The following is a 10,961-nucleotide window of genomic DNA, read 5'->3' as shown; positions in this document are numbered from 1 at the left end:
GTAGCTGAGCATGTTTGTCAATAATGCGGCTTCTCCGTAACCAATAAAGACCTAAGAACCCGAATAAATGGTACGGTGCATTATTGCTGGTGCTCTTTTTGAACGGGAGGAACCAAATACCGTGACATATAATTGGGAAATCTTTTCTGATGGTTCTCTTAAGAATGTCTCAGAAATAAAATGCATCACGGCAATGAATAAAACAATGCTCGATTGTTTCGGGCTCGTCGCATAGCCTGGAATTTATAGTCCAGGGTACATATATCCCGTTTCCACGAAGCTATGTCTTTACGGGTAAAGTGGAGGTGTGCCGCTTAAAGAAAAACGTTTTCGCTGCTGGCGATATACACATTTTACGTACACGGAATAGCACATCCTGACCACAATGGGATAAATATTGCTGTCAGGAAACAAATTCAGGGTAAAGGGTGCTCACAAGTGCGGCGGTTAGCGCCGTTCTGTCTACGTTGTATAAGTATTAAAACATGAATCTGGCTTTCAAAAACTGGATATTGACGACAATCTCTTGTAAGAAACCCCATAAATGTGATTCCTGAGCAACTGTTGTCGTTGCTCAGGAATTTTAAGGTAAATGCTTAAGGTAATTGCTTCGCCAGCTGTCGAAGAAACAACTGCATGAGACTAAGCCCACCCTTCTCAGGCGGAAGAAGAATGTTGTCTCTTTTCACGACTTCCCATGATGAACTCCAAATAAAGTAGCCAAACATCCTGTAAAAAGCCGTAATATGTACATCATCAGTGAAACGAGTAACACGTGAGCGAATAATTGCCCCTCTATATGCTTCCGTATCATGCTGCTGTATTTGTGCTAGAACTATATTTATTTCATCCCCGTTCAAACCAGGCTACTGGCTTTCAAAAGCATGCAGCTTATTAGGTAGGTCATAAAGATAACGTTTTCCTGCATTTTTTCTTTGAACTGGCTCACATGAGATACCAATCGCAGCGATAGCAATTATATGGACACTCTCGTCTGATTTTTGCCGTCGCCATCGCCGTCATGGCCCGGATATGCATATATATGTATATGTATATAAAAGGCACACAGGAAAATAAAGCACAAAAAAAATTCCGAAGCATTCAACCGGGGATTTGAACCTTCGACCCCTCGCTCCCCAGCCTGCTGCATTAGACAACTCAGCCATGCCCCATGCATGCGCCGGCAAAATAACATTATTATGTATAAGTATTAAAACATGAATCTGGCTTTCAAAAACTGGACATTGTCGACAATTTCTTGTAAGGAACCCCATAAATGCGATTCCCGAGCAACTGCTGTCGTGACGAATAGAAAAGGGAGGTGGTAAGTAAGACGGTTCCGGATAATAGCCAGAAGAAACGGGTGACAGACATACTTAAGGTAAAGAAATCGCTTCGCCAGTTGTAGAAGAAACAATTGCATAAGACTAAGCCCACCCTTCTCAGGCGGAAGAAGAAGGTTGTCTCTTCTCGCGACTTCCCATGATGAACTCCAAATAAAGAACCCAAAAGTCGCGTCCTTGCCAAATTGACACCTTTCGACGAATAGTGGTTATTGTGGACGTCCAACGAGGACCACTATTACGGTAGTTATCAATAGGCACACCTAGATAACGCATCTGAGTGTCATTCCAATGAATATTTGCAAACACCGAGAGAATTAGAGCCCACATTCTCAGCCAGAATCCTCTGCTTTTATCGAAAGTTATAATAGCTCTCAAAATTTCACAGCAAACGCATAGTAACCATATTCGTAGCGCAAAAACCTGACGCAGACAAAAGTAAGACTTGTGCCTGCGTCCGAATTTTGCGCTACGAATATGATTACAAGTGATTCAAACCAACTAGCCCGCATCACCGCCTTGACTGCGCATAGCAGTGTTTACTGCTTCCTGAACACTCACTTTATCCACGTAAAAGAAGGCAGTGTTATCCGAGTAAACTAGAACTTTATTTTCTCGGCTTCATATCTATATCCTTTAATGCCATAATTAAACAGCATACTTAAACAAAGTGGTTCCAAGTATACTGCAAAAAGCAAAGGCGAGAGCGGACAACCCTGACGTACTGATGAATTTATCTCTATTATATCTGAAAGCGTGCGATTTGCAGTTAGTATTCTGGTGCACTTTTTATAGCAAAGTGATATGCCATTGTACAATACATCTCCTACCTGGAGATGCCTTAGCAGTCGGAACAAAAAATCGTGCCGTACTTTATCAAAAGCCTCAGCAAGGTCAATCTGAAGAAGAGCTACCTGATTCATACTTCCATCAATGCTCTGAAAGACTGACCGTGCAATATGAATATTAGTTTGTATAGAGTGGCCTTGAATTTCACATGTTTGGAGGGCACCTATACATTTAGTGCTCACTGTTGGCAACCTATTCGTGAGTATGCTCGCAAATAATTTATAATCAACGTTACATAAAGCTATCGACCTATATCCAGTTACTCTCTTTAATACTTCACTGTCGGTACTTTTCGGGATCAAAGTTGTATGGCCCTGATAGAAAGAAGGAGGAAGTTCACCGCGTTCATAGACTTCTTTGAAAAATGGCTCAAGAAAACGAATGAGAGGTTCTTGAAATTTCATGTAAACTTCCGCACTAAGACCACCTGGGCCTAGAGTTTTGTTTTTTTTGCAAGGTTTCGACTGCAAACTTAATTTCCTCCTTAGTTATAGGCGCATCAACGGTCAGCCTTGAGGAATATTTGAGGAATATGGGGCATTAGAGTAATGAATCGGTCAGATTTTTTTTTTCGTAATCATCCAGAAGATGAGACTGAGTGAACAGATTTTTATAATGATCTTCAAATGCGGCTCTTGTTTCCTGTCTCTCTGTGCATATGAAACCACATGAATAAATTTGCAATATCACTGGAAAGCCCGTATCGCTTTTCATCCCCAAGAGCACCTTTGGTGGGTTCATCATCAGTGAAACGAGTAACACGTGAACGAACAATTGCCCCTCTATAAGCTTCCGTATCATGCTGCTGTATTTGTGCTAGAACTATATTTATTTCATCCCCGTTCAAACCAGGCAGCATCCCCGTTCAACCTAATAATATTTCATCCCCGTTCAAACCTAATAAGCATGCAGCTTATTAGGTCGGTCAAGAAGATAACGTTTTCCTGCATTTTTCTTTGAACTAGCTCGCATGAGATACCACTCGCGTCGTGCTTAATATTCTCTTTGAACATTTCCCTTTGAGCAAAATTGGCAGCTGTTGATATTGTGTTACCTTATGGAGCAATTCTTTGATTATTATTGCGATTGCAATCATATGGACACTCTCCACTGATTTTTGCCGTCGCCGTCGCCGTCATGGCCCGGATATGCATATACAGGTTGTCCCACATAACTTGAGCCAAGACTTTGAAAATGAAAGGCACTTCAGAGGCAAATTGAACCAAACGTATACTACTCGCACTAGCCTATAGGTACTCAGGCTATTTTTTATTTTCACCTAAATTGACTAGTTAATTATTTTTAATTACTTAAGTTTTTAATTATTGGCTGAAAATTCGAAATATGAACACTGAGCTGTAAAGCACTTTTAGAAACCACGGACTGAATTGTTTCCTGTACGATACGACTCGCGGTGTTATTTTTTCCGCGTTGTAAAGAAAGTCCGCGAAATTTGAAAAGAGGCCACGTGACGGGCCGCGAGCGCACTGCTATAGTGCTGCTCTCAAACGTGCAACCGGTGAACGAGGTCGCCCGCGGCTGCCACGGGGAAGCGACACGGTGCCTTGAAGGTGGCCGATCTTTGGGCGTCCGCCTTTCGTTGAATGACGGTGCAAATGCACGCTGCTGGCCGAGCGCTGCCGCGGTGATAAAGCGTCCGAGACAGATAAATAAAACAAGGAAATAGCTTTATTGTCTCTTTTGAACTTGAGATGCGTAAAAGGAGGCGAAGACGTGCAGCTAGTCACGGGTGGCGTTGGTAGGCGAACGGCATGAGAAGACTTTTTTTGTTTTCGGTGATCGGTGCTCGTAAAATTAAGCCGCGATTACAGAACATGTTCAAAGAGGTCGCCATCTGCTGCAATACAACTCTGGCATCTTTTTATCAGATTTTCTGTGACGTTCTTGACCATGGTTTCGGGAATGGAGTCGCAAACTTGTCTTACTTTTTCTTTTAGATTACCCGATGTTGTGGTTGGTGCATGCATGGTATATCTGCCTCTTGACGTACCCCCAAAGAAAAAAATCAAGGGGGTTTACACCTGGAGACCTTGCCGGCCAAGCAATGGGCCCGTGCCGCCCTATCCACTGCTGCGGGAAAACTTTATCCAGCCAATTGCACGCTTTGCTGCTTCCGTGCGCAGGAGCTCCATCATGCTGATACCAGATATCTTTAATCCTAGCCAGTGGAACTTCGCACAGAAAATTTTCAAGTGGTCCATCCAAGACATCCCTGACATATCGTTCGCTGTAAGTGTGCTGTCGAAGAAGACAGGTCCGATTATAGTACCACCGTAAATGCCACACCACACATTGAATGACCAGTGATATTGGTGACGCGCCTGCCAAACCCAGTGAGGGTTCTTGTCACTCCAATAGTGAGCGTTGTGGAGGTTCACTTGAGCATTGCGCGAGAACTTAGCTTCGTCGGTCCAGAGTACCTTGTTCACGAAGCCTGGGTCTTCTTCGGTCTTGATTAGGATCTAATTTGCAAAGTCTGTGCGATTCTTGGTGCAGCTGCACGTGGTAGGGATCGAGTTGTCTCTTTAGGTTTTCTCCACACCAAAGATTTCGAGACACCAGCTTCAGCACCCACACTACGGACACTTGCCTGAGGGTCTGCAGAAAACTTGGACAGGATATTCCTCTCCACTTCCTCGCCCAAAACTGAAGATTTGTGCCGTTTCGTGGTAAATGTCCGAGCCTCTTTCAGCGTTTCATAAGTACGCACAATGGTCATTGAGCTCGGCCCCGTACCTGGATTCCAGCGTTGAAACACCGCGTGATGCACCTAGGGCCAGAACCATATCCGCTCGTTGCTCATTCGAGTACGGCATGTCAGCTGCTTTGTCACAAACGACAAACGAACGCGCCAGCAAAGCGCGCGCGCAGCCACTTTCAAACGGCAGCGCGATAGCACGGCCCCAGCCGCTCACCCAAGAAGCGCGAACGACGAAAAAACATGGCTGATCCCTCCGTCATAGGAATCGGTATAACGCGAAAGTGAAACGTATCTTCACAGAAGTAGTGCTTATTGTGTAGTGATACATGAGAGCTTGTACAACGTCTATTCGAGTTTGGCAGCTATAGCACCGTTTGACGTGGATGCACCCATGTTGACACCATGTCTCTATCGCGACGACTAACGCCCATGATCATGATTAAACCGTTGTGGTAGCTGACGGTGTGAACATATATTTGGACACAGCGAACCGTAAATCCCGCGTAAGGATGATATCAACAAGCTCATAATCAACACTGGTACCCGGTATGCACTTCTTCAAAGCGTCGTCAATTAAGGAGAGAAACGGCACGTTGTGCGCTTTCTAGTAATTAGTAGCCGACGCCTGTGCTCATGCATACATAACACACACTGCGCTTCAGCAACACGGGAGGTAGAGGTTCGTAGCCTGAGCCGCAAACGCGTGCGCCCCGCTGGCCTCTGTCTCGCAGGCGCTGCTCTTGCTCCACCAAGGCACGACATTCGCCCGTCGAAATCGCGTCCTTTCTGCAACGCATATTGCAGCAGTTTTGTTAGTCGGCGCTCTCGCAATTGAAGCAGTCGGTGGCGGAGAAATCCCGTTGGTACACGTCGAAGCTGCACTATTCCGATGAGCCGACGCACGCTAACACGAAGCCAAAGGCAAAGTACTTAACTGCGTTAAGGGTGCCTCGGCGACGCCAGCGCGGCCAGTCTACCTCTCTGGTATCGAGACGCTTTAACCATGACCTCCGATATCGCGTGCAATCTCGGAGTAAGCGCTAGTAGAAGCATTACTTCTTTTCACATCTCACAGACGGCGGCACCGCACCGCTCCGCCCCGCTACGCCCACCACGAAAGAGAATGTGTGAACGATATAAGGCGCGTTCGCGCCGTATCTATCATCTCCCGAGTTAGCTTAGTGGGTAGGGCGTCGGGCGCTTGCCGTCGCGGCCGCAACGTCATAGGTTCGATTCCCAGCGGGGTGTCTTTTGGGGGCGTAGCTCCTCTTAGTCTAACCTTGTCACGTCTCCGTTGTCCGGCGTATCTCCCGGCAGCCGGCAGTAAACGGCTCCCTCTCCACTCACCCTCTCCCCTTCCCCTCTCTCCCATACCCTCTCCACCTCCACTCTCCCCTTCCCCACTCCCGTACCCCTCTCCACTTCCCCTCTCCCCTCCCCCTTTCCACTCTTCCTCTGACACGCGGGCTAGACATGCCGAAATTCTCTCCTGCGCAACGCCGCGATGAGCTCGAGCGCATGCGCGTCCCCTCCTCTTCTCTCTCCTCTCCTACGCTGCCCCTCTCTCGCCCGCCTGTCGACCGCGTTCCCCGCTCGCCCTGTGAGAATTAACGGCCAGGCTAGATGGAAGATACGACGCGCGTAGCGTCCCTCTTCGCGTTCCACGACGCGAGGTCGGTGGCATGCCCAACGAACGCCGATGGAACGCGATCGTGCAAGTGCTCCGGCCTCGCATCGCGACACCACAATGCTCAGCGAGTTCAGGCGACTCGAGCAACACAAACTCTGCACAGTCACGGGAAGATTCCTTCGTGCCCTGCGCGAAGAGGTTGATGCAGCAAACGAGTTTACCTTGGCCCTGCTCAACGTTAGATCCCTCAATGCGCACGCGCGGGACGTCGAAAGGGACCCCGTGTTCACAGAGGTGGACGTGCTCTGCTTCACCGAGACGTGGAACGCCGCCAGGCCTTTCGTGAGCGGATACATACCCGTGACGTGCACCGAAGACGCAGAACGTACAGCCGGTGGGGTGGCCGTCTACGTCAAGCAGAAGATCCCTGCTGTGGACCTACAAGTGCCGCTCACCAGCCAGAGTCATCACGGTGAATATGCCGCGGTCGAATTTGGTGACTCGGGTGTCGTCGTCATGGTCATGTACCTAGCGTCCAACCTATCCAACGGGGACGTAAAGTTCTTCGTGGACACCGCGCTCAAAGACTTTGACGCCAAGTACAGAAACAGACCGTTCGTGCTCGTGGGTGACATTAATGTCGACATATCGGACCGCTCCACCAACGATTGGCTCGTTCAGCACATGGCCATCAGATACTCGCTCAGGTGCATCTCCCTAGACCACCTTGCACCTACTACCGTGCAGGGGTCGTGCATAGACATCGTGCTTGCTAACATTCCCCTTAAACCGGTACTCGAACCCCTAGCTGTGCACTTCTCCGACCACAAGTGCCTAATATATAAAGGTAACATGAAATCTCAATAAAAGTTTTTTTCACCGTACCTCACGTGTTTGCATGATGATTTTATCGGGCGAACTTCTCGGAGGATTAACGGTATCACCCTTAACCTCCGGAGCTTCGCCCACCTCACCATCATTCACCTCGTGGATATGCTGTGATTTTTTTCTTGGTTTTTTTCTTTCTCACCCGTTGGCGTCCATTTTATCAACGTCATATCCGTGACAAATGTACTTGGTGGACCCCGGCATAAAACACTTTCGTGTTAAAAAACAAGTAATAAAAGTATTAAATTCAAATTCAATATGCATTGTTTAACGGTCCAAGACGTGAGAATAGCCTGTAAAAGCCATAGAACGGTCACGTGATAGCCACCTTCTCTCCCATGACGCGACGCCAAGGGACGCCGCGCGAGTAGAACCGGGGAGAGAAGTCTCGAATTGCAGCAGCCGTCGAGGCATTTCATCGTTCTGTCGCGTTTCGCCCTATCTACATGAATCAGAATCAAACTGCTGTTTTTTTTCCCTCGCAGTGGAGACCGCTTTATCACCGCGGCAGCGCTCGGCCAGCAGCGTGCATTTGCACCGTCATTCAACAAAAGATGGACGCCCAAACATCGGCCACTTTCAAAGCACCCTGTCGCTTCCCCGTGGCAGCCGCGGGCGACCTCGTTCACCGGTTGCACGTTTGAGAGCAGCACTATAGCAGTGCGCTCGCGGTCCGTCACGTGGCCTCTTTTCAAATTTCGCGGGCTGTCTTTATAACGCCGAAAAAATAACACCGCGAGTCGTATCGTACAGGAAACAATTCACTCCGTGGTTTCTAAAAGTGCTCTACAGCTCAGTGTTCATATTTTGGGTTTTCAGACAATAATTAAAAAGTTAGGTAATTAAAAATAATTAACTAATTAGTTTACGGGAACAAATAGCCTGAGTATCTATAGGCTAGTGCGAGTTGTATACGTTTGGTTCAATTTGCCTCTGAAGTGCCTTTCATTTTCAAAGTCTTGGCTCAAATTATGTGGGACAACCTGTATATGTATATGTATAAAAAAGGCACAAAGAAAAATAAAGCAGAAGAAAAAAATTCTGAAGCATTCAACCGGGGATTCGAATCATCGACCCCTCGCTCCCAGCCTGCTGCATTAGACAACTCAACCATGCCCCATGCATACGCCGGCAAAATAACAGCGAGCTATTAATATAAATAATTTACCGCTGGTGGTAAGCAAATCTCGGAGGAGCTTGAGCGTGTTTTCTATAACGCAACGCTTCTAATTTTCTTGCAGTTTGAACACTGCCCTTGAGACGCGCAATGTGGCCCTTTTCTGTACCCGCTCGTGAAGTGGAAGAAAAAAAAAACAAAGAACACCGGGGCACGCCTTACATCAAACGCCCCTGCATGGTAGGAGACGCAGGGGGTTACTCCACGCGCCGCAGTTTAAAAGAAAAATCACAGCATATCCACGGAGTGAATGATGATGAGTGGGCGAAGTTGCGGAGGTTCATCGGTAAACCGTGAATTTTCCGTGAATTCTGCCCAGTACATCATCACCGACGTGAGATCGGCCGCGTTTATACTAAAGGTTCGATGAGTTATGACGACTTGCAGCTCCCTTTAATTTTACATGTACGCTGTGAATTTTCATTGTTTAGAAAACCATTGCTTTAGAAAAATCTGGCGTCTTTCGTTAAGCAGCTGGCGTCTTTTCGTTTTGCTTTAGAAACATCTGGCGTTCTTTCATTTTGCTTTTAGGAAACATCTGGCGTCTTTCGTTGGTTTATTTCATCAATCAACGGCGTTTTGAACAAAATTTTTATTGCTTAATCACGCACAGGAGAAATCTCACCAGGCACTACCTTGGAGGTAAACAATGGCTGCTAATGGGAATGAGAGACAGAAGAATTCGGCTTTTAGCTAACACTTACACTTCTACTTCTACTAACGTTTCCTACTGGAACATGCCAATGGCTGCTAATGGGGAATGAGAGACAGAAGAATTCGGCTTTTAGTTAACGCGCACGCTGCGAATTTTTTATTGTTCAACAACGCACAGGAAAAATCTCCCACTGGCACCACCTTGGAGGTCAAGATCTGGTACTAGCGTTACGACTGGTTACGCACTACGACTACGACAACTAGGAGAGACGAACGGGTGCCGTTTGAAGGAGCTTCGCCCCTAAAAAGAAATATCTAAGAGCGTCTGATTCTTCATTGTCGACACTTGCAGACGCAATGCTCCCAATTTTCTTTCGATGTTAATACTGCCCTTGAGACGCGCACGACAAATTGGCCCTTTTCTGTACCTACTCGGGATGTGGAAGAAAACAAAAACAAAGAACATTGGCCACACCAGGCACACCATAGAGTTTCCTACAATACTTACTAGAGGGAACTCTGGCACTAGTGTCTATGGGAGCTGCAACGCATGGCGCTTCAGCCAGCATGGGAATGATGGCTAGTACACGGATTTGTCTAAACTTCGTTCTTTCGACTCCGTTTGGCTCCGCGTCGCCTGCATCTGCTTTGTCGCAAAACGAAGTTCAGCAAAAGTGAGCAGTTCCACTTGACCACTTTAACTTTTTTAGGCTCACCAATTCAAATCTGGTCACGAAGTTCACAACGATCCATTCTTTTATCCGAAAGAGAACCAAAACATAACAATAAACAAAGCCACAAGTGCGTTCGAAGCCCGCAAGCACGAAGATTAGGCAAATCCGTGTACTACCCATTATTCCCATGGTGGCTGAACGATCGCAGCGCCAGAGTCCCCTCTAGTTAATTTTAGGAAACTCTTGAGGCACACCTTTCATCAGACGCCCCCGTGTGGTAGAAAACGCAGGGAGTCACTCCCCGCGGTGCAGTTTAAAAGACAAAGAAAGATCTAAGAGCATTCCCAGGATGACGTCGTGGGGCATTCTCCATACAGAGTTTCAGAATTGGGGACCCAATTGGGGACCCAACAAGCTGCGTTGGGTAGGCTGCTCTTGCGTTCAGAGGATCAAGAGAGGTTGAGAATTGGGTCAAACGCAAGCTGCGTTGGCGCAAACGCATGGGGCGCCACACGTGGTGAAATTAATATCATGCGAGACGCGGGTCATACAGCGTCGTGTTCCGCGCGGCTTCTGCATAGTATCGCGGTGACCCAAGACGTCTTGGGGACCCAGGCTAGTTTTCTATTTTTGGGTCTTTGGCCAACGCGAGCACAAGAGAGTGGCTTGGTTTCTGCGCATGCGCCTTGGCGGCTCGCAAGCTCCTTGTTCCCCAAGCTTTTTGGGGCCCCAATTCTCAAACTGTATATTAGATGTGAAGCATCTTATAGCGGAGATCAATCCGGTGGTGGTGGTGGTGGTGTGCGGCGTGACCACCCTGCGCAAGCCCTCTCCACACACCTCCTCTCCCTCTCCACTCCCTCTCCATTTCCCATTCCCCCTCACCCTCCCCACTTCCCATCTCCCCTGCTCCCTCCCCCTCTCCACTTCCCCTCTCCCCTTTGCCGCTCTCCCCTCCCCTCTCCACTCCCCCTCGGAAACGCGGGCTCGACATGCCGAAACGCTGCTTTGCATCGCCTCATGG

This window comes from Rhipicephalus sanguineus, chromosome 9, assembly GCF_013339695.2.
Source record: "Rhipicephalus sanguineus isolate Rsan-2018 chromosome 9, BIME_Rsan_1.4, whole genome shotgun sequence".
Taxonomy (NCBI): Eukaryota; Metazoa; Arthropoda; class Arachnida; order Ixodida; family Ixodidae; genus Rhipicephalus; species Rhipicephalus sanguineus.
Note: the sequence above shows the minus strand (reverse complement) of the source record.